Source organism: Cryptomeria japonica, chromosome 8 (genome assembly GCF_030272615.1).
Source record: "Cryptomeria japonica chromosome 8, Sugi_1.0, whole genome shotgun sequence".
NCBI classification, from domain to species: domain Eukaryota; kingdom Viridiplantae; phylum Streptophyta; class Pinopsida; order Cupressales; family Cupressaceae; genus Cryptomeria; species Cryptomeria japonica.
Genome location: NC_081412.1, coordinates 249,365,622 through 249,375,059, shown reverse-complemented (window position 1 = coordinate 249,375,059; position 9,438 = coordinate 249,365,622).

Genomic DNA, 9,438 nt, shown 5'->3' with positions numbered 1-9,438 from the left:
ATCGACCTTTACAACAACCTCACTCCAACATGGTTCAAAGAAGGCCTAATAGTGGAGGCAACAGAGGACCACATATTGTACCTGAATCACCATCATCTTTGCTTCAAAAACTAGAGGTCCCACATACACATGGTCAAGCATATGATACTCACCCTCGTAGACCATTATGGAAGTCTTATGCAGACAGATATGCTCAATCACATACCAATGCTAAGGATCAACCACCAAAGCAATTGGATATTCAAAGGCATGCTCAAAAATTGGACACAAGGAAACCCCATGTCAAATTTGGGGGCAACACATTAGAACATGACATGCCTGTAGAGTATGGTATACATGCACAAAATAGATATGGTGTTCCTCAACATGAATCTATACCAAGTGGTCCATATACGCAGCATCACTATAGACCTCCTCCATATGAACATGTGTATGATCAATATCATCCATATATGCAGCATGCTCCTCCTCCAATTGGTGCCTCAAGCATAGGGTATGGTCCAAGAAGTCGATCTCCACCTAAGAGCAATTTGGAGCAACAAATCAGGGACTTACAAAAGAAAATGGAGGACATAAACACACCAAAGCCAACATACACCATGAGAGACATATGTCCTTATCCATTTGACAAGAGCATTACAATGCCTCCTTTTCCTACACACTTTGTGACACCTAAATTTGATAAGTATAGAGGAAAAGGGGATCCTAAGGCACACATAAGATAGTTTTTCATAGCTTGCATTGAGGTAGTAGCAGAAGAGACATATTTGATGAGATTATTCCCACAAAGCCTAGGTGATCAAGCTATGGAATGGTTCTCCCAACTTCCACCTGGTATTAAGTCATGGGGTGATCTAGCAGAGGCATTTATTTAACATTTCTCCTACAACATAGAGACAGACATATCAGTCACTGCATTGTGCAACACCAAGCAAAAAGAGGGAGAGTCTTTTGCATCATTTTTACAAAGATGGAGGAATCTAGCCAGCAGATGCTCTTGTGAAATTCCACAAAAACAAATGGTAGAAATGTTCACCCAGAATGTTAACAAAGAGATTGGTTATGACTTAAGAAAAGCTTGTTTGTCCACCTTCAAGGACGTCATTGAAAAAGGCTTAGCAACAAAAAAGGTCCTAATTGAACAAGGAGTCATTAAGATATTCAAGGAAAACAAAGACGACTTTAAAGGAAAAGACAAGCCAAGATTTTGGAACAAAAACAAGAATATAGTCAATGATGGTGTTGTTGATGCCAATACAGTGCGACCCAAATTCATCTTTTTGGGATCAAGTTCTACAAACAATCAAGTGAATACTCAAACAACTTCTAGATTACGAAGGAAGTACACTCCATTGGGAGAACCACTTGAGTCAGTTTTCAAGAAGCTTGTGGCAAACAAGGTAATCACAGTTCCATATTTTCCTCCATCTGAACCAAAGGTTAAGCCGAATTGGTGGAATGATGATGAGTATTGTGAATTTCATAAGAGCAAGGGTCATAAGATAGGAAATTGCCATCGACTGAAGAACATCATACAAGATCTCATTGATAGAGGTGACATTGAGATTGAGGGACACTCCTCCAATCAAGAACATGAGATGTTTAAGGAACCATTCCCAAAGCATGACAAGGGAAAAGCTAAAGCCACAGAGGATCAAACCAATTATACCAGAGCATCCTACAACTATGATTCAACTATCAATCACATCTCGATGGACAATTATGTCTCTACCATTATCATCAAGGACAAAGCATCTGAGAATTCTACTCGGAGACCCAGGATTGTCCTAAAAGGTGTTGGATCTTCTTCTGAACCTACCTCTAAATGTCATGTTACAACCCGCCGAGGTAAAATCACTTTGCAAGGTGCTCCAACTAAAAACACCACTTCTTCATCAACCAAACCTGAGTATGACCTTGTAGAACAGTTAGGGAAGACACCTGCGCTCATCTCCATCCTTGAGCTATTACGCATATCCCCCACTCATAAAGATATTCTTGACAAAATCTTGAGAGATACTATTGTTCCTACTGATCTAAACGTGGACCAATTTCAAGCCATGGTGGGATACCTTTCCGTTCCACATTCACTTACATTCACAGAAGCTGATGATGCTTCCGTAAGTCAGCCACATAATGCACCATTACACATTGAAGCCTTCATACACAAACATTGAATAAAAAGAGTCCTGATAGATGGAGGAGCAGGTCTAAACATTTGTACATTGAGCACTATTAAACAATTGGGATATTCTGATAAAGCTATGAATTCTACAAAAAAAATTACTATCAAGGCATATGATGATGAAGAGCGTTCATCCAAGGGTACAGTCACCTTACCTCTCAGAGTTGGTCGAGTTACAAAGGATGTGGTTTGTCAAGTCCTAGATCTAGATCTCACATACAACATACTCTTGGGACATCCATGGATTCATGAGATGAGCACAACCCCTTCTACATATCATCGATGTATCAAGTTTCCACACAATGGAGTTGAAGTGACCGTCAAAGCGGATCCAAATCCATTTATATATTGCAATAATCTGTGACCTAGATTAGAAATAACAATTCCATCCAATCGAGAAGTTGTTCCATCTTCAACATATGTGGATCCAGAATCATTAAAAGCTTCTACGTCAAAACAAACAGAGCTAAAAGAAAAATTCAAGATTAAAGACATGGGATGTGGTGAGTATATCTTTCATGTTGATCAACTCCCACTATCTCCTAAGACATTTAGTCGACAAGAACAATCTATAAACAATTTACAAGGAATTGGGTGTGAACCACCTAGTGTTGTGGCTACTAAGTTCGAATGCAAATCTCCTCTAGCGGTGCAAGCAACTCTTGATATCAATAGTCCTAAGAGTGGTTCCAACAAAGAATCTATTGAGTCTATCACCAACCCTCTTGATAACTCACATAGCCTTACCATTTCATCCACTCATTCCATTTCCACTCCACTCCCAAACTTGGATCAACAAGAATCACAAAAGCCCTCAGTCATTGGGGATCAAAAATCAAGCTTTGAAAAGAAAAATCTAAGAGTCAAAAATAAAGAAAAGTCCTTTAGTCCAAATCAAAATCAAAAGCTATTGGACTCTGCAAAAATCAAAGTCAAGGATAAAAATCATATGAAGAAAAAAGAGCAAGAGTTGATCTCCCCTAATATCAAAATAACTGGAGGCAAAAGTTCTAAAATTTCAAATCAAAAAGCATACTTGTTGATCCTAAGTCTTCATCGTGTCATGATACTTTCACTTCTTTTCACAATCATAAGCCTTCATAACTCTTCCACTTGTTCCACACATCCATCCCCTTCTAGCGATACATCATGGACCTTTAATGGAGCTTCCTCGCAGGACTTTGTTATCAGGGATGCCCAAACTTCTTCAGGTGACACGCATACGGGCTTGTGTAGTCCACACACTAGTAATTCTATCTCAGTTCCTTCATCAAGGAAGATAGTCACTCAAGCTAAACATCATTCAGTCAAGGAACAATGCAGCTACAATCACAAGGTCAAGCCTCACACATTTGAGGTAGATGATTTGGTCCTCAGAGAAAATCCCAAAAATCAGCAAGACAGAGAGAAGAAGGGCAAGTTTGAACCAAATTGGCTTGGTCCTTACATCATTATAGCAGCATATGGATCTGGGGCATATCAGCTCTCAACTACAGAAGGTGAACCTTTGGAGGATCCTATCAACAACATGCACCTTCGCAGGTTTTACACATAGCTCTTTGGAATATCCTAATTTGAAAAATACAAAAAAATTCAAAAAAATACAAAAATACAAAAAAGAAATCGTTACTTGGTGAAAACATGGCAAACAGGCGCCTTGTGACACAAAAAACATTGAAAAATAAAAAAAAGTAAAGAGAAATAATTTCATCCAACGGTGAAAACCACTTCGGTGGTGCCCTGGGCAAGTACCATGGTGAAAACTGGGTCACCAGCGCCATGCGTAGAGACATTGCTCCTCCCTCCTTCAGGATTCACTTTCATCCTTTCACTTTGCACACACTCACAACCTATTCGTTCATAATAAACTTACCCATTCCCATCATGGCTTGTTATTGATCTACCCAAGATTGGTTAGCCATTCATAATAAACCTCCTTTTTCACCTCCCTTTCCATCCATAATAAATCAGATCCTATCTGTGGCTAAGGCAAAATCCTACGTCTAGTGATGGGTGTGGAACTAAGAACATCACATGTTTTGAGGAGTACAGTTTCTTCCAGCTTCCTTCAGTCTATCCGCACACAATTCACAATAAAGCAACATTTGCATCGCCAATCCGCAATAAAGTTTCATCTTCTCCACAATAAAGTATTGGTTTCATGGATTCAGTCAGTTTCAGATAAGACACAGCAGCAACAATGGGCTTCAACAAATCAAATCTTTCAATAGACTCAGACAACATATGGTTCGGTGCTATCTATCCTTTCTATGAAAGTAAACATTGTGACCACAATCAAATAAGACTTATACAAGTGACAAGAGACACTAAACTTGAGGGCTACAGTGGATGTTGGTGTCGAGTCTTGGTTTTCTTTTGATTTTATCTTTTGGTGACATGTCTTTTAGCTTTTCCAGGATGTCTCTGACTAGAGATTCTATCTCCAGGATGTCTTTGACTAGAAAGGCGAGGATGGGGTATCATCACCTATTTTCTTTTGCTATCTGTGGATTGTCTCTTAGTAATGCTATGACTTGTCCAAGGATATGAGGACACTGTGAGTCTAGTGTGAACTGGGGCATTCCTTGTTTGTGACTATCTTATCTCCATGCAAACAGGTACAATGACTTTCTGGGTCGAACATATGCCTCGATTGTCATAACCTACTTGCCATAATAAAGCTCAATTATGATAATGCACAAGAAGCTCTTTCACTTTCATATCTTCTGTCTTCCATCCCCCTTTCTTGATTGACATCCATTGTCCTTCTCGAGTCCGCGTAACCTGCTATAACATGACTGAGTATAATGACACACCAAAAACATTTGCATTTCATGTAGTTGCACCTGCATTACCACATATAAGCATTTCATACATACATATAGATATCACAACTACATCACATCCTGCACACAACACCTGTTAGCACAATTTACATTTGCATTGTCATATTCATCCACATTTCATACATTCACATTTGCATCATGCATACACATATAAAACATAAAAGAACAAAAAAATATATATATTGCATTGCATCATATACATATTTGCATCCATATCATAAGCATCACATAAGAACATCTCATCACATAGGTACACATGCATATAGTTGCTGCAAAGATGAATCATCTCATATATATAATCATAAAGTGTCATGATACAATGATGTCAAAATCATATGGCTACAAAGCACCCGCACGTGTCTACATCATCATACAAAAATGGTACAATACTGATACATAGGGAGCCCTCTATGGCTATGATGAACTCCCTCCCTCGGAGCTACCTAGCCTCAACGGAATTTGAGCCCCTAAAGGACCCGCCCTAGGATCATCCCTCCTGTCTCCTCTATCTGGTGGTGGTGGAGGACCCATAACCCCACCACTCGATGCCTGTCTCCTCCAGCTCCCTCCCGTAGCTGTCGCTGTATGCGATGGTCTATGTAAGCTCCTCGCCTACTGATCTGCTGGCACTGCACCATAATAGAGATCCTGCCAGTAGGCAATCTCCTCCCCTGCCCGTAGGACATAAGCATATCCGGCCCCTGTGTCCTTTGCTACCTGTCTCCCAGCCCTCAGTGCTGTCTCAGCCTCTGTATAATGCTGAATAGCCTGATCCCGCTCCCGCTCAGTATCTCTGAGCCTCCTCCTGAGCCAATCCCTCTCCCTCTCCAACTCCTGGATCTCATCTGCCTGTCCCTGGCAGATCTCCCTCAGCTCTATCAGCTCATCCTCCTCTGCATCAGCCCCCTCCGCCTCTGCCTGTGGCTCCCCTTATATGGGTGCCTGCCCCTGTGCCTGTACCTATACTAGTACCTATCCCTGTCCCTGTACCTATACCTGTCTGGGATCCTATGCTGCTGGCACCTGTAGCGGCAATCCACCGCGACCCCTCACCACCTGAGCCTGTCTCTCCTCTCCAACCTCCCTCTGTGGTGTAACCCTCCTCTCTCCAACCGCTCCCCTCCTCCTCCATCGGCCTCTGCCCCCATCACCTCCACCATCATCATCATCTCCACCACCGTCTCCATCTAATGGCTCTCCCGGATCTGTCAGGGGTGGGAATGGATGCTCCGCCTAGTATGCTATGTACTCGACATCCATGTCGGCATCCTCAATCTCTGGCCACATGTCCCAGGGTAGGGGCATCATCTCTACCAGCTGCGTAACTACCTGATCATATGACAATAGGGGCCCAAACTGTGCTTGATCTCTGACAGTCCGTGCATACATGCCTGAGCCCCGGGGCATCCTCTGGATCCTGTCAAACTGGCTGCCAACCCTGTCCACTAGCTGCCTCTCCAGCACATAGGGCGTCCGCCCAATCAGATACCTACTCTAGAAGGTGTAGGGAAGCTCAACTGCATCATCCTCCCACTGCTCACATCCCAGGTATGGTCTCCATATGACCACATCAATATCATCTATCACCCGCCGCCAATGCTCTAGCCTGCCAATCCGTGGCTGTGATGTGATCATGTCATACAAGTGCACAAAACTACGTCCATGACCCCTACCTCTTAAGTGTATCAGCCTCATCACTGGCAGATGCTCATAAGCCCACACCTGCAATAATGTCACCCCGTAGCCCAAACCCACTGATCCATGGTATACGAACTGATGCAGCTCATAGTAGAGGTGTGCCAGCACACATGGTCCCCAAGCATATCTGGTGTGTTGTGTCACCAGTGTCTCCAGTGCTCCTCCCCAACCCACAGCCAACCCCTGTGTCACCCTATCCAGACACAGGAACCCACTGATCGCTCCTCCTACCATTGCTGGCAGCGCTAGCCCTGTGGCTGTCATAGTGTCCCACGCCACATTTCCAGCCCTCATCTCTAGTCCTGGGTCCTGGAACACTTGTCTCAGGGCCTCCCTATCTCCATCTTGATCATATGGGATTAGCTCCCCATCGATCGGTATCCGCAGGATTCTGTATACATCCTCAAGGGTGACTGTCATCTCACCCATCAGCAAATGGAAAGTACATGTCTCGGAGTGCCATCTCTCCGCCAGCGCAGTCAACAGTCCCATGTTCGCCCGAAACTTAGGCACATATAGAACATGTCTCAATCCCATCACCTCAATAGCAGCTCGCTCCTCGGCTATCAGCTCAGGTCGCAACCTCTGAGTAGACGGGAATCTCTCCCATGACTCCAACATCGGCAAATACTCTTGCAGTCAAGCAAATCAATCATGTCAGTCATAGTGGCATTCACTGTTCATCACAAAATGCTACTTTTTATCTAAATGCATATGGCTATCTATCCTAGTGATACTCACTGTTCATCACAAAGTGTTGCTTCTATTCTAGTGGTACTCCCTATTCATCACAAAGTACTACGTGTTAAACACTCCCTGTTCATCACAAAGTGTTACTCACATTTGCACTCACTGTTCATCACAAAGTGCTGCTCATTTCTTAGTACTCCATGTTCATCACAAAGTACTCTATCTTGGTACTCACTGTTCATCACAAAGTGCCTTGATCTATCCTAGTCTTCCTAGAGGACTTGCTTGAGTATATCCTCTCAGCAGCTTATCCAATCGACAGCGTATGTTCATCACAAAACTGCCGATTTGACCTAGAAGATGCAACTTCACACTTTTTAAACACAAACGCGCTTACCTGACATAAACGCGCTCAAAGACTGCACAGACGCACTTGAAAAACATAGATGCGCCTGACAAACACAGACGTGCCTATGCTCTGCACAAATGCGCCTGGTTGATACAGACGTGCCTTCTTGGCACAGACGCGCCTGACCATCACAAATGCGGCCGCATTTGAAACAGACGCAGTTTCAAATGCAGACGCACCTGGAACAAACACAGACGTGCCTCGCGAGCACAGATGCACCTGGCACCAATGCAGACGTGCCTGGATGTTTTTGGACATTTTTTGGACCCTAGTCTAAGTGCATTTATTGCTCTACCTACCATGCATTAATGACAATATTAAATGCGTCGAAGTACGAGGAGGTTTGGTGGTACTTACCGGCTCTCCTGCCTCTGCTGGCCTCTGGAATCGGTGAACATGGTCGAATCTATGAATGAAGGCCATCGCTGCTGATTGTTGTTGCTCTATTTTTGCTTTGCACTATGCTCTCGTGGATGTGTAGATGACAATGAGGATGTATTTTCCCCCGTGGTCTATCTTATAGACTACCCTAGCCCTAGCCCTCGTTTCCCGAGTTAGTCTTTATTATCCCGTGACTTTGTCACTTTATCCGGTCAGTCCATTCTATCCCGTCTTTCTTATCAAGAGATTGTCTGCGATCTTTTCAGACATTTTCATCCAATCTCTCCAGGGGGCATATCATTCCCATCTTGGGGCAACTCTGTATCAGTTCATCTTATCTTCTTTGAAACAATGCGACAAGCCGCATTGTCTCAAAGAGGGGCAAAATGTAGACACCTAAAATTGTCATGTCTAATTAAATAAATATTTTATTTATTTAATTATCTAAGCCTAATTCTTCTATTAATTAAATAAATCTTTATTTATTTAATTAATTCATTTATCCTCTTCTAGCCTTATTTCTCATTTAAATAAATACATTTATTTATTTAAATTATCCTTTTTCCTAAATTAAATAAATATTTTATTTATTTAATTTATCCCACTTCCTTTATTAATTAAATAAATCTTTATTATTTAATTAATTCATTAACCTTTTCTACCCATGACACATGTCATTCATCTCTTAATTCCTACACTACCTACCCCTTTCATTATTTTATTATTTCCTCTACCTACCCTCTAATCTTAGCCGACCTCCTTTTACACCTCTCAATCTTATCCCTCCATTTCATATTGTGTCTTCTATATAAGGAGATGCTTCCTTCATTATCTACCCTAATCGTTCAATGCATTATAATCTTCTTTTATGCAATTGATTACACTACGATCCTACTTACAACCACATTTCGTTCTTTGTTGAGCTCTTGTGCACATAAAATCTGAGAGCAAATATATCAAGCAAGATCAAAGGAGATAGGAAGAATGGAGATCAAAACCCTATTGGACATGTGATGGTATAATCTTTGTGATTTCGTTTGATTTGCATTGTCTTAGGTAATCTTCATATATTATGGTGGATCTTTGTTGTTGTTAGGCTAGGGTTTTTGTGGTTGAATTCATTTAGCCTTTCAATATTGTTATTGTTGTTATCCATTTTCACCATATACAATACTTAATCTTCTTGCCCCTATTAAACAAAAGGACATGAGCAGTTTTCTAGGCCATGC